Source organism: Marmota flaviventris, chromosome 3 (assembly GCF_047511675.1).
Source record: "Marmota flaviventris isolate mMarFla1 chromosome 3, mMarFla1.hap1, whole genome shotgun sequence".
In the NCBI taxonomy this organism is placed as follows: Eukaryota; Metazoa; Chordata; class Mammalia; order Rodentia; family Sciuridae; genus Marmota; species Marmota flaviventris.
In genome coordinates this window covers 111,705,671-111,732,120 of record NC_092500.1, presented here as the reverse complement: position 1 = coordinate 111,732,120, position 26,450 = coordinate 111,705,671, and the positions used below count along the sequence as shown (strand labels likewise).

The 26,450-nt window shown below is 49.0% G+C and overlaps 1 protein-coding gene and 1 long non-coding RNA gene across 4 annotated transcripts in view; one reads left to right on the top strand and one right to left on the bottom strand.

Moving 5' to 3' along the window:
* The window catches only part of Ubxn8 (UBX domain protein 8), a 136,666-nt gene that overhangs the window by 97,315 nt on the left and 12,901 nt on the right, over positions 1-26,450 (top strand). The gene's annotated exons all lie outside the window — the stretch shown is intronic.
* On the bottom strand, positions 240-8,480 carry LOC114082638 (uncharacterized). Its single transcript, XR_003581008.2, has 3 exons — positions 8,417-8,480; positions 8,051-8,234; positions 240-404 (listed from the first exon to the last, which is right to left on the bottom strand). It is a non-coding gene; the product is annotated as an uncharacterized lncRNA (long non-coding RNA).

The window sequence follows — 26,450 nt, the reverse complement described above, 5'->3', positions numbered from 1 at the left end:
AAGGCCAGAGCCATCGCCAGCCTGTGTCCCAGGACCACTCTGAGGCAAACACTCCTAGGGCTCATCCTACTTGGATTTCTAAACACCCAGGCAGAGTTCTCCTCTGAAAAACCCTACTTTCCTCAGAGCTGACGGAGTTTCAGAGTGATGCCCGGCATTCCCAACACCAGGCCAGGAGATGGCCATGGGCCAGGGCTTGGAGGTGATACACACATTTTACCCAGCAGCTCCAGAGCCTTCTGGGTACTGTCCAAATCTTGGTACAAATACAAAACCCCATGGACATAGGGGGTGTTACCCTGCTGCAGGGCAGGCACCAGGCCATCCTCGAGCTCCCAGAGAAGTACTGTGAGGGTTTCCACAAGACAGGACACATCCACTGATGAGCCTTGGTCATCTTCTCCCTAGGATGGGCAATCAAAGAGGGACATTTCAACAGGAAAACGGTAGCCATTTGCAAAAGGAATCACTGCCATACGTCAGGGGAAATCAAAATATTTTCCCTCCATATTCTCAGGAGACATCACACACACACACACACACACACACACACACACACACACACACACACACACACTAACCTGGTGAGATCTGGCACTTTTGAAAGGGGAATCTGAATGTGGGTTAAACTATGGACACCTGTGGTGCCCTGTCCTGTCTCACTTCTGGTCTCCTTGGGAAAAATTGCCAGAGTCGTTGGGACACAGCGCTGACCCAGCACCTCCACACTCAGGAAAAGCCCTGAGGCTTAAGCACCCACAGATCTGTAGACAACAAGAACTCATGGCTCTGGGCTTGCTGTCTCAACACCAGTGAGCAGACTGGGACTGTTTGTGGACTGTGAGTGCCTAGCTACCAGGGTTCCAAGTTCTGTGAGTTCCATGGCCAAGGAAGTGAGGTCACTATCTCAGGAAGTCCTTTGCTGAGTCCCTTTCTTACACAAGATGGTTCCAATGGCCCACTGGGCTGCAGTCTTCCCATGACATAGGCACAGGTGGACCCAGTTACACCAACACACCCTGGATCAGGCCCTCAGACAGGCCCGGGTGTAGCCAGCTCCCTTGGTTTGGGGAGACAGAGCTTGGTTGAGACCCTTCCCCTTCTTGTGGGTATGTGTGTGGCCCTGAGGAAGTCATTGTGCCTTGCAGGGCCTCCATAGCTTCTCAACATGTTCCCAGGGGTCATTCTAGCATCTGCTTTAGAGGTTGTCATCAGGGACATGTGCCCACACATACATGGACTCCCTGAGAAACCCTTATCCAGGAGTCATGCGTCTCTAATGCACAAATATACAGATAACATGACATAGGAAGTTAAGGGACAAAGGATGACATCCAACTTTACCATGACCTGAGTCCCACAGTGACAGAGGGAAAGTCAGCTCCTCTCTTGGCCATGGTCCCCACTCTGCACCACTGGAGGGTTATTTTCAGAGATAGCCTCCCCTTTGCCATAGAATTCTAATTCCTGTGCAAAATCAAATTGCCCCAATGTCTCTTCCGATCGTATGATGGGGTACACTACAGGGGATTTCAAACACCACAGCATCCTGTGCCCAAAGCCTGTAGCTCCCTCCTCTCTCAGTGGATCCACATCAGCATCTGGTTTCTAAGAAACAGAAATCAACAAGCCTCATGGGGTATCACTTCCAAGTTTGAGTCACGGGAAGTCTAACTTAGTCTGGCTCCACAGGCCCACAGCAGAGGGCACTGCTGAAATTCCAGAGGTTTGTGGGGAAAGTTGGTGGGGCAGCCGGCAGAGACCTGAGGACCCCATGAAATGGCAAGGAGGTGGCATTTCTGTGCCTCCGTTTCTACACGCCTCCCATAGGTGAAAATGCTAGGGCTAAAAAATTCACTGATGCACAAAACATATAAGAAGCAAGGATGGTGTGGAATGGCCAAGAATTTGTTCCATAGCATGGCCACGACCATGGAAACGGACTTCTCTATCTCCATGTCTTTAGGGGAAAGGCAAAGCCACTTCCTTTTGTTTTGTGTGCAGTTTAAAGAAACAGTTTCCTCCTATTCTTCCAACTAAACTTTGGAGGCAAGATCCCAGTAGTATGAACAAAGAAGCATCTCAGAGGCAATAGTACTCAATAGCTGAGGCTACTGGAGCAGAGAGAAGGACAGACAATTCAGCTTTGAGGTCTGGAAAGGGAATAGGAGACCAGTCCCTGCAGGGGACACTCACAAACCGAATGCATGTTCACTGAGCGCCCTGTGCTCACTGTTGAATGGAACATGAGGAGCTGATGTCTTTCCATCTCCTAAGGAACTTCCAGATTTAGCTAGCCATCCCAGGAGACTCAGGACCATCATCCTTGTGCACACAGAGCTAAGTGGCTGCTCATTACCTTCCCACCAAAGGTGAGAGGCAGGTGATGCTAAGTTCTTTGAACTGATACTGAATTGAAAAATATTTTAATTGTATATGCTCTCCTGAAAATACCAGTAAATTCATCAGCTTCAAATTACTATAAGAAAGAACTAAAGGGGAGAAGATATGTTAAGCAAAGTAAAGATATGACAAGAATTCAACTTCCAAATGACCTAAATGCACTTGCAGCTTCTGTGCTATTTCCTGTTGCTTATAATACATAGCAGGTTTCATATGTGCTGATGGTGCCTTACAGGCTCCTGGCCTAACAGGAGAGGCTTTCCTCACACTAGAGCAGCTTCACCAAGCATCTGGATTTACACAGCTGCAAATTTTGAAAAGTAACACTAAATGATATCTCTCAAGATAAAGATGTCTGCTCAAAAACAAATATTAAAACTAGATAAAATTCTACTAGAATACAAAAATGTAGAAACTACGATGACATAACAAAATATTTATTAAACTCTAAGCATGTTATTTATTGACCCCCAAACAAATATTCCTATAGCATTTCTAAAAGACATCATCCTTATTCTTCCTTGAATTGCTTCTATCCATCAGAAAGATGTCATGTTCTTAAGGCTGGTTGATTTATTCACTTCAAATGTGAATAAAAACCCAAATCTCAAAATTCCACAAAACCATTTATAAGAAGGGAAAATGTCCTTCATCCAATTCACAATGCAGCTGAAAAAAATCCCAATAAAACCAGAAACAGCCTATGAGAAGGTTTCATAAGAATTGCAATTAGCTATACAATGATATACAGAAACCAGTTTTTTAAACACTTGAAAGTGCTCCTCAGCCACATCAGAAGCAACTAAGATATTTATTTAACACCTATTAACTCAATTTCCACAAGGAAAAAAAAATCTTCCTCATGCTAAACACGATAGATGAAGGAAATGCAGTATCAAAGAACAGCTCTCTTTGGTCATCAGCTCTGCGCTTCCCAGTTCACACTGAGGTTGACTTTCATCCTGCCCACATGGACCAGGACACTTAATTAACACACAGTCAGGGAGCGTGCCCTAGAAGGCTACTACTCCCCAGAGACTAGTACATGTGATCCTTTGGCTTTCCTGACACTAACAGGTTATGAACATCCTTTCTTCTTAAAGAATAGGCTGATGGGGCTGGGGTTTGGGTCAGTGGTAGAGTGCTTGCCTAGCATGTGTGAGGCACTGGGCTCAATTTTCAGCACCACATATAAATAAATAAAATAAAGGTCCATTGACAACTAAAAAACAATATCAAAAAAAAAAAAATAGGCTGGTGAACACAGCACATCAGCTGTTTCATGTGAGTACTGATATCTATTAGTTGTTGATAGCTGTCCCATTCCCAGGGTTACCTGCTATTAAAAGGCAAGCTCACTGGGGAAGCACTGAGGACTCCTATCATAGCCTCCTGCTGAAAACCTCTATTGAACTCCTGCTTCAATCCTAAGCCTGTTGCTTCCCCAAACACAAGTCTATTGCATGATTTTACAAAGAGGGGGAACTGATGGAAATCACTGAGGGGCTGGAACACCTGAAGAAGGTCAGCCTGGCAAGTGACTAGGTCCTCTTCCAGTCTGACCTCTTTGGAACAATTTGGAAGAAAATGATTTCTAGACAAGTCACTTGATAACAAATTTATAGTTTCATATTTGAAAGCACCAACGAAAGCTTTAGTTACCAGTCAAGATATGCAGTTCATGGGTGTGTCATTATGAGAAGTAACCAAGAAAAGGGTTGTGGCTGAACTCGGACCATAGAGAACCCTCAGTGATCCACAGTGGCATTGGGCAGGGGGAGAGGTAGGGTCAATATGGGTAAATTCAATGCTCAGGACAATATTAAGAAGACTGTTAGATTAATTCAAACTATAATCCCCAGCCCTTTACAATAACAAACCATCCATTTAAGATCCACTCTCCCTCCTCCTGGCCATTTCCTAACAAAAGTACTAAGAGGCTCAGATCTGGCCAAAATGAAAGGCCCAGCAGGGCTTGGAGGCACACACCTGTAGTCCAAGCATTGGGGAAGATGGGACAGGAAAATATGGAGTTCAAAACTAGCCTCAGCAAACTAGAGAGGTCTGAAGCCACTTAGCTAGACTCTGTCTCTAAATAAACATATTTTTTTTAAAAAAGTCTGAGGATGTGTCTTAGTGGTTAAGAACCCCAGGTTCAATATCTGGTATAAAAATAAATAAATGAATGACTCATCAAATTTTCAGTCCTCCGGATGGTTCTATATTTTCAGCAGTGCCCATCAGGAACCATGGCGATGAGGTTACCTTCTAGAAAGCCAATCACATTATATATTCCCACATCCAATACTGCTCAAAGACCTGTTCCCCTGGTTTGGATTCATCTCAATGAAATGCCTGACTGTGCCAGCAATGCTCCTGTGCAACGACTGTGAAGCACTTGACAACTACTACACTCAAGGCAGGCAAGGCTGGCATCCTGCACCTTTGGGTTCAAAGGCTGGAGAGTCCAGGTTCTGGCAGGGACTGCCCTGGCTTATTCTCCTTTGTGGGACTTTCCAGGACTTGGGCACCATGGGTCCAGCTTAGGACCTGCTAAGACACCCTAGCTATGGGTGCTTCTAATTTTACTGCCATCTCCAAAGTCATCCGAAGCAGAAACCCCTACGATCAATGCAGGGGACCAACACCATTTCCAGAAAGGCCACCTACACTTGAAAGTCCATGCTGTGGAATCACTGGCTTCTACGACTACAGACCTCCCTCCAGATGTGATACTGGCCTTTGGAGCACTGAGCATCTGCTCCAAAAGAAGAGAAACTCCAAGCCCAGACAGCAAGCCTGGAGCATGAAAACCTGCAACACCTCTAACCAGAATACCTCCAGTGACCAAGGGACAAAAGACAAGCAGCAAACATGAGCAGGGAGTCACCAATGCCCCTCCATTTAATGCTTGACACAAAGGCCACCCAAGCAGAAATCGAGGGGCCAGCACCACCCCAGAAAGACCAACTTGCATGACTATGCCCTTGGCAGTGTCCTCAGTGGAACCTGAGAGCAGAGAACCTGGGAGCAGCCTGTGGGTAATGAGCATCTCCTTTCTAAGAGGAGGGACCTTCGAGCACCAGACAGACCTATGAGGCAAGCTTGGGCCTGACTCTCTGTGGCCCCCACCACCAGAGTATTTCCATGGTGACCAAGTTACACAGGACAAACAGCAACCATGATCTTGGAGCCACCTAGGCCCCTCCTTTCAGTGCCATCCCCAAAGGGCCCACCCAAGCAGAAATGCCCAAGTTTGCCTCGGGGCACCAGCACCATCATGAGCAAGGCTGCATCTAGGTGCACATCTGTGCTGGCCTCTCAACCTGGCAGCTCAGCTGGACCAGCCACCAGACCATCCTCTTCCAGGTCAGGACCCACTCCTGTGGGGTCCAAGAGAAAACTCTTTTGTTAAGATGACATCCACCTTCTCCCACATGGGACCTGGTGGCAGACTGCTTAGATGCATAGCACAGGTCTCACCCTGACCTCTGTGATCCTGGGGCAAAGTGGAGGCTCAGAGACATGATGTCCCCTTCCCTCTCACTTCCTGGCAGCTTTGCCCTCAGAGTTGGGTAGCAGGAGGCTTTCATTTTACTTGGCTCTCTGGTCAGGCTCCTCACTACTACAGAGGCCCTGTCCTGGCTCTCTGGTTTCCTTGTTGTTTGAGCATCTGGGAGTTCTCTGTCCTTAGGCCATTTGCTTGGATGGGGAAATTTGAAATTGGCTTGTGGTCCAGATAATGAGAAGGGATATGAGGTGCACAGAGGAACCACAATGTTTGGAAGGTCTCCTTCATAATATGTAAGTATAGGAAATATTAAGCCCAGACTACTCACTAGAAAGAATTTTCACAGAGTGCTCTGCTTATAGCTATAAATCTGTGACCAAGAAAAAATTATTTTCCCACTCTAACAGAGCATGGCCTCTGTATGGGCCAGAATCAAGAGAAAAATGGCCTTTAAGGAGGTCACTGAATTATTAGTCTTATGCAAATAGAATTGTTTTGTCAAAGACCAGGAAAATGGGATGAAATACGTAATTTTTTTTATTCTACATAAATAAGCCTGTTCTAGACTCCTGGTGGGAAGACCTCCAGAAGCCTCTGCCACCTGGTGGGGGAGAGTGGAGAGCCACAGGGTGGGGTGGGTGAGCTGAGCCAGTGAGGTGCATGGGCTGCAGTCCTTCAGGGACCCTCAGTTGACCTTCACAAGAGAATCACAGAGGACAGGGTGGCTGAATCAGGAAGGCTGGAGGGATTTTCAGGTAACTTTAAAATAAATCTCACTGTGGGGAAGTGGGGCAAAGAGGAGGTGAGTCAGATGCCCCTTGGCTACCACTGGACAAAGGGGAGTGAGCAGAGGAAGGGTGTGCCACCCTGCCTGCCTCAAGGTCACCTGGGGTTATGGAGCTTGGGGCAGAGGCCTTCACAGGCCCACATTCCCAGCTACCTAGACCACTGGACCTTGAACCCAGATTCCTGAAGGTGACAGGAGCCAGGGGCTCACCTCCTGCCAGGTACCATCCTGCATGTTCCAGCTGCTACCAGCAACTCAGGTTTCAAGCTCCAACCAGGTCATCACCCCCTTATAGAAGCTTCCTAGACTTTTTATACCCCAAGTGGGGACCATGTGGTGCCCCATCCACGTTCTACTAACACCTCTTCTTGTTACTTGTCACAAGAACCCAAACTGTCATTCAGTCGCTCAGTGTTTCTCCAGTGTCCCCTGCATGCCAAGTGACATAGAAAGACATAAACTAATCCATGTGAATGAATAGACAGTGACAACCTGAGACCAGTTCTCTACAGCAAAAATCCTTGGTCCTCTGAGAACAAATAACCAAAAACCAGGCCTGACAGGGTAGTAGAGAGTGCAGGGAGGGCTTCCTCAAGGGGGTGATGGCCCAAGATCTGAAACAGAAGTAGAAATTACTTCTCTGGGCCTCAGTTTCTCCAGCTCTAAAGCAGGGAGATCCCGTGTGTCACCCACCACTGCCCCTACAGAGCTGACCTGGAGTTCAAGTGAAGACAGATGTGGGGACAAGGTGCAGGGAGAAGAACTACATGGAAATGGCCAGCAGCTTTGAGCTTTTTGTCTTGTTCTGGGTGAGGCAGGGAGGAGGGGAGAGCTGGGAGGGGTGGAATAGGGCCAGCGGAGGTGGTGAGAAGGGAGGGTTTGGAGAAGTTCAAGGCACAGACTCAAAGACAGTTGGAGGATGGAGCAGGGAGGGGTGGTGTCTCCCTGCCAGACCTGGCTCTTTCCATGGTGTGGCCCAACCTTCTTTTCCTTCTGAATCCTGTCCCCCTCCATCCCTGCACCCCCAGCTGCTCACAGGTCATTCCTCTGCCTGACCCACACACTCCCGCTGCCTGGCCTTGCTCATGCAGTCCCCTCACTCGATTCCCTCCCTCTCCTATTGGTCTCCCCCTCTGGACGAATTCCCCAGCCACACCCATCTCTTCATTCTTCTCTGAGCCCCCCACCCCAACTTGATGGGCCCCCCCCTTCCAAGCTCCCGGCATCAGGCCTCCCCTGCAGGGTTCTGCACATGAGGCTCTGGAGCCAGATTTCCAGAATTCCAGTCCCAGCTCTTCCAGGCAGGACCTTGACTAACTCATAATTCATGTCCTTTCCCAGAGCCTCACCTTTACCACCAGGGAAATGGGTGATATGATTCCCTCTGTAAATATATGCAGCCTGGTTCATGGAGGTATTGATGCTCCGAGGTGGAATTCAGGGTTCCTGTAAGGGGGCGCCTTTTGGCACTTAAAGGAGTGGCCCTCGTGGCTCCAAGAACAGAGTTGGTTTTTGTCCCCTGTAAAGTGACCACTATAGGGATGGTCTAGTTAGTGGCACTGAATATGTCGAAGCCCCATTTACCCTGTAAATGCTGTCTCATGCTTCTCTTTCCTTCACTTGGGGAGGAGATGAACAGAACCCCAAAGACAGATATGAGATCCGGGAGCTAGTTTGGGCTCCCAGGTTCCTGGATTGCATGGGGACAAACTTACAAGTCAAGGTGGCCTTTCTGAAGGTGGTGATGGTTCCTCCCAGGAGAGCTTCAGGGGTTCTGCATGGTCAGACTTTGGGGGACGGCATTAATTGCACAAACATCAGTGGTTGCTTGCCCTGGTTTGTATTTTGCCTTCTCTCCCTTGGTCCTCATGGTGGTGCTCTGCCTAGGGGCAGGCCCTGGAGCTGTTCTGTCCCAAGCTTGCCCCATGGTGTTCTCTGGTTTTGGGGGGTCCCTCTACTTTTTTAGCAGATGCCCATTTCTGCCATGGGAGACGGAAGAACTGGGGAAAAATCTGTCCTCCAAGTTGCAATTGAGGCAACTGACACTGGCAGCATTAAGGGGGATGAACCTTGGTTGTCCCATGCTGACTTGGGCTGCCTGTTCTTGGGACAAACACTGTTCACAGTCCCTGGCCTCTGAGTAGCAGCTGCAGAGGCTGATGGACTAGCTGCTCCAGTGGACTTGCAGCCTGGCTGCCAGCAGAATGTGTGTGGGTGCTGGCACGGGCCCCCACGGTGGGATTTCTACGTCTGTCAGCACCAAGGGCTGAGTGGGTTGGGCTGCCCAGGCTGGGGGGCCTGCTATCAATGGTGGGAATGGAGCTACCCCTGGACCTGGAGATCCCAGGTGTCCAAACTACTGACAGCTGGCAGAGGTGGGGGCTCTGGGCTTCTTCCTGTCAGAAACCCCAGGTGGGATGGTGGCTCCAGGGATGAGGGGCTGCTTCCCTCAGGGAGCGTGTTTAGGTACCTTTCAAGATGGCAGACTGAGGAATCAGACCAGAGACTCTGCGTCTAATAGAAGATAAAGTTGGTCCTCATCTTCATCTCGTGGGGGCAGGCCCCAAATTCCTTAATAAGACTCCTATAGCACAAGAGTTAAAACCAAGAATCAACAAATGGGACGAATTCAAACTGAAAAAGTTTTTTCTCAGCAAGAGAAATAATATGCGAGGTGAATAGGGAGCCTACATCCTGGGAACCAATTTTTACCCCTCAAACATCAGATAGAGCTCTAATCTCTAGAGTATACAAAGAACTCAAAAAGTTAAACAACAAAAAAGCAGATAACCCAATCAACAAATGGGCCAAGGACTTGGACAGAAACTTCTCAGAAGAGGACATACAATCAATTAACAAATACATGAAAAAATGCTCACCATCTCTAGCAATCAGAGAAATGCAAATCAAAACCACCCTAAGATACCATCTCACTCCAGTCAGAAAGGCAGCCATTATGAAGTCAAACAACAATAAGTGCTGGCGAGGATGCAGGGGTGGGGGGGGGGAAGGTACACTCATACATTGCTGGTGGGACTGCAAATTGGTGCAGCCAATTTGGAAAGCAGTATGGAGATTCCTTGGAAAGCTGGGAATGGAACCACCATTTGACCCAGCTATTCCCCTTCTCGGACTATACCCAAAAGACCTAAGAAGAGCATACTACAGGGACACAGCCACATCAATGTTTATAGCAGCACAATTCACAATATCTAGAATGGGGAACCAACCTAGATGCCCTTCAATAGATGAATGGATTAAAAAAAATGTGGCATTTATACACAATGAAATATTACTCAGCACTAAAAAATAACAAGATCATGGCATTTGCAGGGAAATGGATGGCAAAGAAGGCCCAGTGTGAGAAGGTGGCTGTAGGCAGAGCGGGACAGCCATTGCCAAGGAAGAAATGCTCATCCATGGGGAATACAGGTAGGCCACAGAAATGAAAGTTTCCTTTGCCGTCACATCAATAGGGGGACCTCTGAGGCTGCCACCACTTCTGGAACTGGCCTGTCCAGTCACCACTGAGGACCTCAACTGGGAGAAACAAAAAGCTCTGCAGCACATCCACTGCCTTCTGATGGGTGAGTCCCAGGCCATCTGGGACAGCTATACCATGCCCCCCAACCCCAGCCCATATGTGGGCCCCCTCTACCTGGGGAGGGGCCAAGCCTCTGGCATCAGTGGGCCTCAGCCAGACCTTGCCTTACCACCCCAGCACTGCCTCCCCGCCCAAAGTGGGTGGGCGCTGCTCTCTCCTCCCAGAGACACCCTCCCACCTCCAAACTTTGTGTCCCCCTCTTCCACAGCCTGCCAACTGTTGCTTGGCCCTTCCTCCCAGGCCCTCTCCCAGCACCTTGGCAGGCTTGGCTCTGCAGCCAGGGGCTCCCTTGGGGGCCACCCTCATGAACACCATTATGACTTCACAGTCCCCCTTCCCCCACATCTGGGGCCTCCATCTGACTCCGGTAGGAACTTCCTACTCTCTCACCAGGGCCCAAAGCACAACAGTACTCACAGGGCCTCAGCAGTAGACAGCCCCAGTCTGCCACCTTTTTTTAAATTTTTACTTATTTTTTTTAGTCATACATGACAGTAGAATGCAATTTGATGTATAATACATACATGGAATGCACATACATCAATCATATTGTCTATTCTGTTCTGCTGCCCTTCCTATCCCCCTACTCCTCCCCTCCCCTCCCATCCTTTCTCTCTATCCAATCTAATGTGACACTTTTTTTTCTTTTTCTCATTACAACATCATATATGTATTCTGTATAACAATGAGGTTCTCCTTCCATCTTCCGTGGAACTCCCCTTCTCCCTCTTTTTCCCTCCCACCTCTCTTCCCTATTTAGTGGTAGTCTTCTTCTCATGCTCTTCCTCCCTATCCCATTTTGAGTCACCCCCCTTATATCAGAGAAGACATTCAGCATTTGTTTTTAGGGACTGGCTAACTTCACTTAGCATAATCTGCTCTAATGCCATCCATTTGCCTGCAAATGCCATGATTTTATTATTTTTTAGTGCTGAGTAATATTCCATTGAGTGTACCTTTTTCCCCCGCATCCTCGCCAGCACTCATTGTTGTTTGACTTCATAATGGCTGCCATCCCTGGGGATGAAGAGTACCCTGGGGCAGCTTGCTGTTGGGTGGGCCTGGAGCCCTCCTCTCCAGGGTTTGGAGACCTCTAGTGGAGCTATAGGAGCTCTGATGGCCTTTCTCTTGGAGCAGGAGCTCATACAGAAGGCCCAGGATATCTCAGCTCTGACTTGGGAACTCTGGGTGCGGAAGATTCCCTGCCTGGGCACAAAGGAAGGCAGGTGGCTATGGGCCACCAGGAGCCTAAAGTCATATTGTGCTCCTCCAGTGATATGGGCTCCCCCTCTGATGTTCTCTATATGCAGGGCCTTCCACTTGCTCATCCACCCTTGGCCACTGTCTCCAAGGGCACTGAGCACAGTCTTCCCTGGGCAGGGCTCTCGGGTATACCATGGTGCTACAAGCTGGCAAGCAGTGGCTCTCTGCTCCTATGCCATACAAAGCATCTGTTTGCCGAGTGGGTGGTCTAGGCTGCAGGAGTTAGTGAAAGGTGCAGCTGACAGCATCATCTTCTTAGGAGACCAGGCATGTGGAGGATGGAGGTAATGTCCAGGTCTCCCAGGACCTGGGACCAGCAGCAAGGAGGCACTTTGCTCAACTGCTGATGTGCAGTTCCAGGATGGCAGCAGGACAACCTGGGAGTTGTGCCGCGGGGCTGGCCAGAGTGGCCAACCACTGTAGGTAAGGTCAGGGGACTCTGTGACTGGACTTCATTCGGGACACTTCTGGCAGGTCCGTGCCCGCCAGGGCCGGGGCAGGGTTGAGGGACAAAGCTTACCCTGAGAAGTACCCATGGCAGCAGTAAGGGTTAGGGAAGACGACGGGATTCAGGGATTCCAGAGCTGAGCACAAAGGGTCCTTCTTCTGCTGCCAGCGCGGCTTGAGGCGAAAGGGCAATGTCAGACCAGTGGCCAGGACCCAGCTTTTAAAGGTTTGAGTAGATAAGGCGGCACGTGCAACAAAGGGTTGCATCACAAAGGGATGCTCGCACATGCAATGGCTGTGTGCGCACCCCGCCCCCCATGCAGGCGGGATAGGCCCTTGAACTGTGAACTTGGTGTGTGCCTGGGTCCTGGGGCGACTGTGAAGCCCTGGCACTGGGGCTGCAGAGCTAAATCCCGCTGGGCCACCAGCTGACCCAGTGAGGTTGCCCAATCATCTGGGAAGGGTTGTAGAAATTGGGTTTGAGGGTCAGCAGCTATGGCAGTGGCAGGGATCCCTCCTGTCGAGCTGGTGCAACACCCCCTCATCCCCGCTGCGCTCCTCTCCAGAGGCGTCATAATAGCTGCACAAGTGGGCTGGAGTCCAGTGGACGTGGGGGGCGAGGACAGTAGAGGGCTGAGCAGCCTCTGGCTGGCAAGTAGAGGGCTGGTCTTGGGGCCCGGAGCAGTTGGGGACTAGGGTACACATACAGTGTTCAACTGGGGGTACCTGCACCTCCAGTACAGGGACATGCTGCCCATGCCTCCTGGCGGTGGTGGTGGGGGAGGGTGTGGTAATCTCTGACAAAGTGGGCTGTGGCTTGGGCCACAATAAGAGCACCCCAGGTGCCACCAAGTGTGGAGAAGGGCAGAGGGCAGAGCCAGAATGGCAGGGCTGGGGGCGGGGGGGAGTCACCCCCAGGCCTCTGAAGGGGGAAGCGATGACAGGTGATAGGCTGTGGGCCAGCACAGGACTGGTCCTGCAGGTGTGCAGCTGTGAGTCTTGCCAAGATCTCGCTCACTGGGCCTGGCACTCGACACTCTGTCCTCCCCTGTCGCAGTGAGAGTGTGAGCTAGCATTTGTGTCTAGTCTTGCTCAGGTGGGGGCAGGCAGTCTAGGAGCTCCTGCAATGGCAGGAATCCCCCCCCCCCCCCCCCCGTGCCCTTCCCAGAGCTGTCTGAGGGCTGTCTGCTGTCCCTCAGGGGCCTGGCCAGACACAAGGGGAACTACTGGGGAGCAAGTTTCCCCACTGAGCGGCTTCTGCAGGCGGTGGCAGCTTTGGGATTCAGGCCTGTGTGTCTTCCTGCACTTCCAATGGGAACACTGGAGGGGACAGTCACTGAAAATCCAGTGTCTCCCTGGCTTCAACAGGGCAGGCTGGGAGGGACAAGTACCCTGTGTACACAGTGTTTTCTCTCCTTATGGAAGCCAGAAAATCCCATGTTTGGGCTGCTTTCTTTGAATTTTGGGGTTTTTTTTAACCTTTAAATTTTCCTTTTTATCTAAAGTCAGGTGTAAATATATAATTCAAAGCCAAGCACAAAGTTTAGCACAGCGTTGGGTAAACATAAAATATGTCACCAGACACAACACAGACTCATTTGGCAGGAGAATGTCCCACTAAATGCAGGCTTGCTCCCTATAAATCACCTTGACTTGTCTCCAAATTAGATGGCAAAAGGAGGCAACCTGGAGGAAAGGAAATTGCAGCTATAACAGTAGCTGCGTCCACGCACTTTTAGGTGGACAAGGCTCGTCATCTAAAAGCCTGTGTTTGGGGAACCTCCAAGTACCTGATCCCTCTCCTGGGCTGGTGTGTGTGAGCTGCCAGGTAGTGTGACCCTGGTGCCTGGCCATTCCTCTTATGCTGGGCATTTCCCAGGACTCAAGCCAAATAAGGGTCTCTGAGTGAATTTGCTCCATCTGGGTCTGGGTGTCCAAAATCAGACTGGGGGACAATTTTTACTTAAGCCAAGTACCTCTGGAAGATACACGCCACCACCCCTGGGGAGTCAGCAGGCTCCAGGGCCCCTGGTGGCCTCCCCTTTTGAAGAGACCTCTGCCACAGGCCCTACTTGGTGCTCATGATGTGCATAGTCCAGTTGGAGACCTGGGTCCAACCGATTTTATTCTTTGTTCTCTGGGACCTTGAGTAGGTCCCTCTGTGTCTCTGGGGTCAATTCTTTCTTTTGAATAACTAGGGTCATGTTGGCCTGTCTGGTGTCCTATTAACTCTGACACATGCTCTATGACTTCCGTCCAATGCACACAGACATACAGATTTCCATAAATACACACAGAGACAGATACACGTGGGCACACAGAGATGCCCATAGACAAACACGAAAAACACAAAGACATACACAAGTAGACACACATACACACATACACACACACACACACACACATACACACGCGCGTGCGCGCACACACACACAATGAACAGGTCGAGTGCTAATGGAAACCTAGAACAACTTACCAAAGAAAACGCCAGCCTTCTCTGATCCACCATGACCCCATGCCTCCAATCAAAGACACATAGACACACACTCACAGACAGAAACACAGACACGTAGATACGCCGCAGCTCCTCTGCTTGTGTACCTATCACCTCTGTATACCTGTCCCCCCACCTGGGGTCTGTACTCCATGCCTGGATCATCAGAGGCAAGAACTATGTCCCTACCCTGCAGGTAACTAATTCCGTAGCAACAGATCCGGATCACTGGTCACTTCTCCACATTCCATCCTGAGCCCCGTGTTTTCAAAACACCCCTCCCCCCACTGGCTTCAGCTCAGTCCCCACAAATGTGTTGGAGTCCCCACCTGTCAGAAACCCTTGTCCCCTGCCCTCCTCCTTGCCCAGCTCCCTCCCTCTCTGCTAAAGCCCTCGAGGTTAAATGTGCCCAGCCTCCGCCTCTACCCCTCCCACAGCCTCCACTTCCCCCACCCCAGGGAAACCTCTCCACCGGGAGCCAAGGGGCTCTTCAATTGCCCAATCAAATGCGCTCCTACAGTCCTCACATCAACCTCTTCTGTCACATCTGACCCTGCAGCTGGCTCCGGCCTGGATCCAGTGTCACTACTCACGCTGGCCCCCTCTCCGGCAGTGCTCCTTCCCAGCCTGCATCAATGAGTTCTTCAAATGCTCCCTTGTCCCCAGGTCATAGCCTCAGCCCACCTGCACGCCTGTGTCTCACCTCCTCCGTCCCAGGCCACTAACCACCTGCTGGGCATGGTCACCCATACCTCCCACGGCCAGACTCAGCTTGCAGCCCCCCCCCCCACTTCCCGCCACCCTCTCTCTCTTCATAGTGGTTGCTCAGGCCATCATCCCTGCCTGGCCCCCAGCCAGGAGGCCTCTGGAAATCAATCCCGATTTCCTTCTCCTGTCCTTTCATCCATCACAATCAAGTGGTCACAAGCGCATGTGACCAATGAGACACTGCAGGCCCCGTCTGCCATCCTGACCCAAGCCCAGAAGGCTGCCTCCGGGCTTCGATGGCACCCAGGCCCAGCGCCTGTGCCATCAGGCCACACTCGGCTTCCAGCCTTCTGCCACTCTCTCCCACAAACCCAATGCCACCATTCCAGACTGTCCTTCCCCCGAATTCCCATGCTGTTGCATCCCTGATAATTGGCCTCAGTACTTTCTGAGGCTGAATGGCCTTCCCCTGGTTGTTGGCCCCCTTTAAATATTTAAATGTTCAGCACCAGAGCTGCCAGCATTGGGCCCTCAGGCAGGGTTGAGGCGCCCCCTGCCCCAACCCCACGGTGCCCTGTGTGCATTTGCAATACAGCCCTCGGGCAGGGCAACAGCATCGTACATTTTCATTTTCTCTTTCCTACCATATTGAGCTCCTGAGGACAAAGCCTGATTTATTTATGAATTCCCAGAGACGCAATAGCCCTCGTAAATAGAAAGCATTAGACAAATGTTTACTGAGTGAATGAATGAATGAGGTGGACCTGCTCAGCTCAGGGAAGGAGTTCAGGTCCTGCTCAAAGCCTGGCTATTTTTCCTGGGAAGGTCAGTCTCTAATGTGGGTTCCTGGTGACACCTAGCAACAGTTGCCATGACAACCAGAAGCACCATTTTTCCCAGGGCACTATCCCCTCCACCCTGGCTGTCACCACCTGGCTCTGGAGGAGGCATCTCCCCTGTCTCCAGTCTAGAAGTGGCGAGGGAGCTGCCTCCCTCAAGCAGCTGATCATGTGGCCTGGCTCCAAGCCCCTGGGGCAGGGGTCCTGATGGAGAGGGAGAAAATTGAATCCGATGGAATCAGATGTGCTTGGGAGCTTCCGGCAAAGGGAGGAGGGACAGACTGGGCCAACTGGCAGTGCAATCCTAGGGGTAGCCAGAGGGAAAGCTTGTCAGAGGGGTCTCCATGTCAACAGGGAGCAGAAAAAAATTCTGCTGTCTCTGGGCTTGGGATGGAGCATAGTGTTAGGAGGGTGGGGGGTCAGCAGGCCTGAAGGTCCAGCTAGAACCCAGACTGCAGCCAGAATGCTGCCCTACCAGACACACTGCCCTTCAAGGTCCCCTCCAAGGTCATCCTTTCCTGGGGCAGCTCCTACAGTCCCAAGAGTTTCCCTTTTGCCAATTGCCAACACCTGCAATTAGAGTTCGCTGTCAGTAAGACCCTTGAGAAGAAGAGCCTATGTCGGTTTTCATCAGCCCTACAGTCTGGGTGCCCAGCACAGTGCCCGACACACAACAGATGTACAAGGAATTGGTGAGTGAACAAAAATCTGTGCTGAAAGAGGGCCCTTCTGAGCCAGTCACACTATACACTGTCTTTATGGAAGAAGGTCAGTCACTCATCTAAGCCACTCTGCCAAAGGGTAGAGTGGAGATTAGCAGAGGCCTCCGGCTGCAGGGCCTGGCTTCATTTCTCTACCCCAAACCGGAGTCCTTGGGGCAGAAATGATTCTGCACATGTCTTCATGGGTTTCCTTGGCCTCTACCAGCCCCAGGTGGTGACCTGCACTATCCAGGCAGGGGCACTTGTCTATCTAGGGAGAAGGACTTCTGCTCTTATCCCTGCACCCTTGGATAAGAGGTGTGGACACACCGTGGCCAGAGGAAGCCAGGCAGGGTCCAAGCCCAGAGAAAGCCAGGCCCTCTAGCCAGGAGCTGTTGGGCTAGCCACCACCCCACCCCAGAGAAGTGACTTCATAAAAGGGGTCTCCTCTTTTCCTCTCTGCTCCCCCAGAGCTGGTCTGGGTTCATTGATGGCAAGCTGTGACTTGAAGCCTGCTGCAGTCATGAAAGGAATTCCTTTTTATTGGTTATTTTTCACGTGCCAGGCACTGTCCTCTGCTCTTTATGCAAATTAACTTATTTCAGGCTTCCAATAGTCTAATGAGGTAAGTCCTGTTTTAAATTCCCCTTTGACAGAAGAGAACACCAAGGCACAGAGAGACCCATCTGACCCAGGCCGCACATGTGTGCCCAGGTGTGAACCCTGAAGGTGTAGCCAGAGCCGTGCCCTAACCATTAGCCCACCTTTCTTCCCTCATCTGGCAATGTTCCTGGGCTTTGGATTCAGGTTTGGTGTCCTTCTCCAGGAGCTAGAGCCATTGGACATGCTGTGTAACCTCCTTGACCAGAATGCAGGCAGTGGGTTGAGGAAGAAAGCAGGTTTGGGTTGCTTTTCTCAGGATTTGACTGTCTTTCAGTCTCAGCCTATGGACACCAGGTATAGGCTACTCCTACTCTGCTCCCAAGCACCAGATAGGGCCCTGAGCAGGCAGAGGTCCAGCAGCTCTGGGCACAGAATCCCAGAACACCCCAGCTGTCAATCTGGTCCTGATATTGAAGCTCACTTCTAAAAACTAAGCTTTGAAATCTTTATTTCTAAATAATTCTATTGTCCTTCCTATTCCCCTCCCCCTCCTTTCCCTTCATTCCCCTTTGAATAGTCCAGTGAACTTCTCTTCTTCTCCTCCCCACCCTCCCTTGTTGTGAATTAGCATCCACATATCAGAGAGAATATTCAGCCTTTGGCTTTGGGAGACTGGCTAATTTCACTTAGCATAATATTCTCTAGTTTCAGCCATTTGCTGGCAAATGCCATAATTTCATTTTTCTTTATGGCTGAGTAATATCCCATTGTGTATATGTACCACATTTTCTTTATCCATTCATCTATTGAAGGGCACCTAGGTTGGTTCCATAGCTTGGCTATTGTGAATTGAGCTGCTATAAACATTCATGTGGCTGCATCACTGTAGTATGCTGATTTTAAGTCCTTTGGGTATAGACCGAGGAGTGGGATGACTGGATCAAATGGTGCTTCCATTGTAAGTTTTCTAAGGAATCTCCTTACTGCTTTCCAAAGTGGTTGCACCAATTTGAATACCCAACCATGCTATGTTCACAACATGTACAACCACAAGCGTAAGATACTAATTAGAATAAGTTATACTCCATGTATACTCTACTGTCATGTATGTCTAAATAGAATAAAAAATAAAAGGAAAAAAAAAGCTTCTGTTTCCAGGAAACAACGCAGAGAGAATGCTTGGCATAGCAGATACAATTAGTGATTCCCTTATTTCATATCTCTGCACCTTAATTCCCTTGCAAATAACAGCCCTGCTCCTCATCCAAGTGAGTCTGGGACTGGAATTTGGAGGACAAAACGGCTCTGGCTTTCGGAGGCATCAGTCAGGGTGGAAACTCCAGTCTAACTCTTCCGCTCTGTCCAGCTCCCCTGTGGTGTCCCAGGCTGCTGAAGGCATGAGTCTGCAGGCACAGCTTACAGAGAGAGTGAGGCTCCTGCATCCAAGCCCCAGCCAGAGTGTTCAGGCCAAGGAACATTAAGCGTGATCCCGTGGGGTGCCATCTGGCCAGATATGGCTCAGCTCAGTTCCGTGAGGCTCAGGGACAGGGTTCTGCCAGAGCATCCATTTCTCCTGCTCTCAGAGGTTGCCACTGCCACTGTCCTTACAAGGATGTGCTGGAATTTTCTACAAAAACCTCTATCTTTATATCAAAATCTCAAGTTTTCGAGATCAACTATCCCTTTATGACCCCAGGGAAGTAAATGAAGGCACAATGATAATTTTCTACTCTCTTTGTGATGTGATTTTCTTAATCTGGCTTTAGGCTTTTGTTTTGCCTACCTCTTCGGTCCTCGTGGAATATTAATTAAATTTAATTAGATATTAATAAAGTTGAAAAAAGTTTGTGTGTCCTTGGGCCTGTGCTCAGCCTCTGGGAAGATGACCACCCCACAGGACTACTGCAAGTCTCAGATGGGTCAATGCATATGTAAACATGCAGAGGCAGATACTGTTATAATGATCACAAATGTTTTGTTTTTTTTTAATTGGAGTTCAAAAATCAATGTACCTAGCACAGTGTAAAATAAATACGCCCTTCGATTCGGAATATGTAAGCGACGTCTGTGGATATGTAAGCACAAGTATATCAGGATGTGCTAATGTGAATATTCAAGACTGGAACCAGCAAAACTGCCCATCCCAGACCCATCATTACAGTAAGACACTGCGAAATAGGTTCCCAGGTAACAGAAATGTGTATGAGATCAATCATAAATGGGGAAAAAAACAGTGCAAAACTACATAATCCTGTTGCTGCCAATAAAGAAGATAGACATAGATGTTGATATAGATATATAGAGATCTGCAAGTGTAGGTGTGATTTATCTTTGTTCAAAGGATCCAAAAAGAGATGCACATAGCATTGACCTCTCGGGAAATGGATTGGGGACCCAGGTGTGGAAGAAAACTCTGACTCTTGTTTTCTATCATCCTGCAGTGTTAGAATGGCTGTTTTACCAGTTCTGTCTATAAATTCTAAATAAATGGAAGGAAGAACCACAGATAGATAAAAATTGTAGGCATTTTTCTGAATTTACAGGGCCTAGGATATTTATCAGGAAGTTTAACATTTTTGTTTATCAGAATAAAAGGAAAATCTGAAACATTATCTCATTGTGTTGTCACTGTTGTGATTATTTATTGCTGTGTCTCCAAGGATCTCAAAACCCAGGGCCTCAAACCAACAATGGCTTTGTGATTCGTAATGACCTTCTGGACTGGCCCTGCAGGTCCAACCTGGCTTGTCCAAGTGGCTGCATCAGCAGCAGGTGTCTGGGGCCTGGGTTCTGGCAGATCAGCTGGGTCTCTCCATCTCTCTCCTCTCTCTCTCTCTCTCTCTCTCTCTCTCTCCACCCCCCAAGGTCTTTTGTCTTTGTGATATAGAACCAGATCTCAAAAAAGGCGAAATCTAGGACACTTGAGGACTAGATTCTTGAATGCATCCCTGCTACCACTTGCTCTGGTCAAAGCAAGTCACAAAGCCAGCCCAGTTCAAGGGATGAGGAAATGATCTCATCTCTCTTTTTTTTTTAGTATTTATTTTTTAGTTGTAGTTGGACACAATACCTTTATTTTATTTATTTATTTTTATGTGGTGCTGAGGATCGAACCCAGAGCCTCGCATGTGCTAGGTGAACGCGCTACCACCGAGCCCCAGCCCCAGCCCATGATCTCATCTCTTGGTGGAAGAATTTGCAAAAACTTTGTGGCCCCATTTCATCTATCACCTTAATGTTAACAGCATAATTGTAGCCATTATTTTGATCAGTGCACTTTTTCCAGTTCTCCAGGGATCGCTGGGCCATAGGACATAGTAGACCTGGATTAATAATTGTATGTTGAATGAATGGATGAATGTGTGGCTTCACTCCCTCTGACAACCCTTTGAATCTTAACTGTCTTGACAGTCCAGACCCTTGGGTGCCATCAGTTCCAGTTGGGCCATACTTGGTGCTACCATCTTGGATACTAGCTTAAGAGAGTGGCTGAGCTGGGCTCTGATGGGAAAGTTATGGGGCTGTAGTGTCCATAAAGCTCACCCCAGCTTCCTCTCTCCCTCTCCTAACTCTTAGAACCCTCTCTGTGCTCAGCAAGCTTGGTTTCAGTCTATGGAACCTCTCTTGAGAAAGTTGAAAAGCTCATCAAACTATTAAAATGTACTTATTAAAGCAAAAAAAGGGAATTGGAAAGGGGTATATATCCCCCAAAGATAAACTTAAAATAACCCTTTTTACTCTAAACTTTTTAAATTTGGATTCTTCAGGACTTAGTGCTGTGGAAAGGCATATGTGTCCAAAAAATGTACATAAGCCTAAGGTACTTTGGAAGGATATTCTAACAGGACAATGGAAAGGTCCTGACCCAGTGATTGTCTGGAGTCGGGGGTCTGTTTGTGTGTTTCCACAGGGGGAACAGCAGCCGATTTGGATTCCAGAGAGATTAACTAAGGTCCTGACCCAGTGATTGTCTGGAGTCGGGGGTCTGTTTGTGTGTTTCCATAGGGAGAACAGCCGATTTGGATTCCAGAGAAACTAACCAAAGCGAATTCTACAGACAAAAAAAAATAAAGGTGATTTGACTCAAATCCATAACAGCTGATATCCAGAGCTCCAGTTTGGCTATTCTTACATCTGTGACAGTGATTAACCAGGATGCTTTTTTCAATATTTATTTTATTATTTGCCTTTTCCCACATCATAAAGTTCTATTTTATTTTTGAGCTCATACAGACCTAGGTTAATGTTTTTCTGATCAGTTTTATTTTTTGACTGTGGAGTTTTTAAACATTGCAATGGAGATTTCACCTAGGTAAAGCTACAAGGCCTTTATTATTGTCTTATGTGTTGTATGTTATGTGTGCACACTTCTGTTTTGTGTTGTATGTCTGTATGTGCGTATGTCCATATATCATATATGAGGAGCGCTCATGAATAAATGGATCCGAATTTTTTTTATTCACGTGATTTTAATGGTTTAATTTAGATTGGGTAAACAGCTGTTGAAAATTGTTTTAATATGTGAACAAATAAGGAGGTTAACAGATCTGTTTGTTTACTTTCACCTTTCCTTTTCATTATATTTAATAATTCTGTTCAGGATAATGTAAATTGTTCAAAAAATTGTTTTCTTAGTGCCTGTTGGAATGTTACATAATTTTTTTCTTAGCATCATTGCCAGAATTCCTATCTTCATCCCAGTGCCGGTGAAGACAAAGATAAAACCAAACTACAGCTTCTTCGATAGTTATCACAACAAACTGTAAAAACTGATGCATCAATGAATAATAACTCAACAAGTAATGCTCAATTAAGGAGTCGATTTACTTTGGGAGGAAATGGACATATTGACAGATTCCTCTGCTTTGAATTGCTTGCAGAACTTGCCTGGACTATGTATCACTTGTATGCATTGTGAACTATCTGTTGGGGCAGCGAATTGTGGTAGTGCTGGAGTATTTTTGCTGATGGTGTCACCGGTGGTACAATTTTTCAAAGGAGCCCTCAATTGGCTTAGTGTCATGGCATTTTGCATCCTCCTCCCTTCTACTAGTGATGGTCTAAAATTTGGGGGCCAACAGAGGTGAGGCAAAGAACCTCACCCCACCACTGGCACCAAGGCCAAATTTGGGGGGCAACAGAGGTGAGGCAAAGAACCTCACCCACCCACTGGTGCAAAGGCCTATCCACAAGTATGGCTGTATGCTGGACCGGTAGTCAGTGATGGGTATGATCCAATTGCAGTGGTACCAACCTAAGACAGGAGGCTGACGCCTAGAGGTCAGTTCATCCGATGACGGGTAAGGACCATATGTTGAATTGGACTGCCTAACAGGCACGGTCCCTAAGCCACATTGCTTGTTGTTTAATTAAACAGAAGGGGGGAGATGCTGAGAGCCACGGCCGGCCGAGTCTGTATGGCCCCTGGCATTTTGCCAACAGTATTGATTGACAGGCGAGGCATTACTATCCGCCTCTGCCGCTACTTTTGAGTTCTCGCACTATTTTGGAGTTCTCGCACTATTTTGGAGTTCTCGTGAGGATTTCCGGGGATTCCCTGAGAGTTCCCATTGGTTGGGGAAGTGCAGGAGGAGGGATTTCCGGGAGAGATATTTCCGGCTGGGGGTTCCTGGACGAGCCGCGTGGCATTCGGGAGAATTCCCCAGGAGCGTGTGTGAGGCTTTTTCTTGCAGTTCAAAAATAAAGTTTGTTCCTGCTTCAGTGGCTCGTGATTTGTGCCCAGCTAGACAGTGGCACCACCTGAGCCACATCCCCAGCCCCAACAACTTTCTGCTTTCTGCTCAAACTTGCAGTGACCATAAAACATCTAAAACTGATGTCTAATTTAAAGACTTACCAACAGTGAGATCTTGGACAACCCAACTCTCATGGTAAATGGGGAGCCCCAGGCTGTACAGTCTGCCTGGCCTCCAGAGTCAGCTCCCAAGCAGAAAAGTTCAGGTTAGGCTTTGAGAGAGACCCCAGCTCAGGTGCACGTGGCCAGCAGCCCCGGAGGAAGACCAGGCGCAGATGGGGCCACTCTGCAGCTTGTTGTCACCTGATCAGAGCTGCTGACCCAATAGAGGCTCCCTCAGGAATTCAGGCCCATCAGCTTTAGGGGGCCACTGTGCTTCAGGGTGTAAAAGACAGGCCACTCCTCAGACAGGGTCACTCTGCCTGACATAGGCAGTGTCTTCCAAACACTGAGAAGCTGTGGAGCCAGCTAAGGAGAAATCATGGGTAACAGCTGTGTGAGTTCTGCTGTAACAAATCACCACAAACTAATCTCATGGCTTAAAACAAACTTACTCTCTGATAGCTCTGGGGTTCAAAAGTCCAGAATGAGAGCTGGGTGAGGCTCAGTGGTAGAGAGCATGCCTGGCATGCATGAGGCCCGGGGTTCCAAAGTCCAACGTGGGTACCACTGGGCTAAAATCGGGAGCTGCAGCCTGTGTTCCTCGGCAGGCTCTGGGAGGGCCTGTTTCCCATGCCTTCTCCAGCTCCTGGAGGCTGCCTGCATTTCTTGGCTTGTGGTGCCTTCCTGCATCTTTAAAGTCAACCCCCGTCTCTGTCTCTGTCCCCATCCCTTCTGACTTCACATCTCCTTCTCTGACTCTGGCCCTCCTTCCTCCCTCTTATAAAGACCCTGAGATCACGTTGCCCCCTCCACCGGAACCCAGGATAATCTCCCACCTCAGGATGCTAAACTTAATCACTGCTACAGAATCCCTTCTGCTTACACAGGAACTTTTCACAGGTGCTGGGGATCAGCACATGGGTGCCCATTATTCTAACACATCCATGTAAGTGCTAAATTATATGGGGACACCTTTACTCAAAGAGAGACATTTGGTCTTTCCGAATGACTGAGGCCCCTTTCCAACGCTGAAGTCCCTCTGAAGCCTTCAGACTTGGCTCATCCTTGCCACCTCCTAGGGCAGTGGTTCTCAAGGGGATAGGGATGGTTTTGCTCACCAGGAAACACGACACTCTGGGGAGGCATTTTGGTTGTGCCCACGGGGAAGGATGCTCCTGGCATCTAATGGGCAGAGGCCAGGGGTGCCACTCAGTGTCCTGCAATGCTCACGACAGCCTCCTCTGCCCCTCACCCAACCACAGAGAATGACCTGGCTCCAAATGGCCGTTTCACAAGGCCAGACTGAGAAGCCCTGCTCTAGAATCCCAGAGAGGAACACGCAAACGAGCCATGCTCATGGCCACAGGAGAGGGAAACTGGAAGCCCCACTGCTCTGGGGGGGGGGGGGGTCAAAAGAGGTGTGACCCAGATCCCTCAGTAGCCTGAAATGCCACAAGAACAAGGACAGCACAGGTGTCCTAGAGACACACGGAATCTCTGCAACTCCCATTCCTGCTTCTTAATCAGCTACTGATGCCCAGGCATCCAGGTCCCCTGGGGCGGTCTACACCCTGCTCCAGCCCCTGCTGCTTTCTCTCCAGCCCCTCCCTGCTAGTTTATTTGCCTGGTGCAAACATTTAGAGGTTCTTTATTGATATATATATATATATATATATATATATATATATATATATATATATATATATATATATTTTTTTTTTTTTTTTTTTTTTTTTTTTTTCCCCCTTGTACTAGTGATTGAACTCAGGGGTACTTGACCACTGAGCCACAGCCCTATTTGGTATTTTATTTAGAGACAGGGTCTCACTGAGTTGCTTAGCACCTCGCCCTTGCTGAGGCTGGCTTTGAACTCACAATCCTCCTGCCTCCGCCTCCCAAGCCGCTGGGATCACAGGCAAGAGCCACCACGCCTGGCGCCTTGCAATATTTTAAATCTCCTTTTCCTTTGCATGAAGTGAAACCCACTCCGCGGCTCCCCCAAGGCCATTTTTCCTCTCTCCAGTCTGGGAGACAGGGTGGAGTGCACAGAGACCTTTCTGAGGCAGGTGCTGTCATTCTCCCCGTCTTTGGCAAGCTGACTGGGTTTGGATTGGCTTCGCCGTGGGTGCCCTGCAATGTCCAATATCACAGACAGACGTGGTGAGCAATCTGCACAGAAAAGCCTGAGCTGGGAGACTGGCAGGTGAGGTCACGTTGGCCAGGGCCGGGAGCGGCAGGCTCAGCAGCTACTCAGCATCTCAGCCCGCTGCGTGAATTTCAGGTGCACCGAGGAGTTTAAACAACAGGTCCCTCCTCAGGACTTCAAAATCATCCTAACCTACTCTCCTCCCTGGATAATATTAACCCTAAGCTCTCCCAGACCTTTGAGGACACCGTGCCCCAACATGGGACACATACCCGTCATCCCGCTAATAAGGCAAGCTCCTCCCTGGGTGTCAGTAACTAGATTTTCTTGGACTGAATCCAAGAAAAGGTACTGTATGTTGAATTCAACCTCTAAAATCCTTAAGAAGAAAAAAAAGGCTGGAGGTTTGAATAAAAAACAAAAGTAGACTAGACTAGAACCCTAGTCAACCCAATAATTTGGTGAGCCCTAGTCAAAAGCTGCCGTCTGGAGCTGGTCCCCACCTCCCTGCGCTCCCATCCTGAGCCAAAACGTGATGGTGCTAATCTGTTCCCAGCATCTGTGCTGCCTCACTGGGAAAGGGCTCTGAAAAGTCAGGTTAGGTGAAGTCAAGCCTTCCTCTACCGGTGACGTGTGGCAGAAGTATTTTCTCTCAAAAGCACAGACAACAGAAATGGCCCTAGGGCTTGGGCAGTCCTAGGGCCTCTGTATCCTCACTGAGGTTTTGTTGATTGGCTTCTTTTTGTATCACTGAGGTCAACAGCCAGCCAGAAGATTCTTTTTTTTTTTTTAAGTGCTGGGGTTCAAACCCAAGGCCTTGTGCATGCAAGGCAAGCACTCTACCAGCTGGACTATAACCCCAGTCCTAAAATTTGTTCTTTTTAGATATACATGACAGTAGGGGTATTTGACATACCTCACATACATGGAGTAGAGTTCCCATTCTTGTGGTTGTACAGGACGCGGGTATATTCATACATGAACATGGGAAAGTGACGTCTGATTCCTTCTCCTGACTTTCCCACTCCCATCCCCTTCCCTTCCCTTCATTCCCCTGGGTCTAATCCACTGAACTTCTATCCCCCTC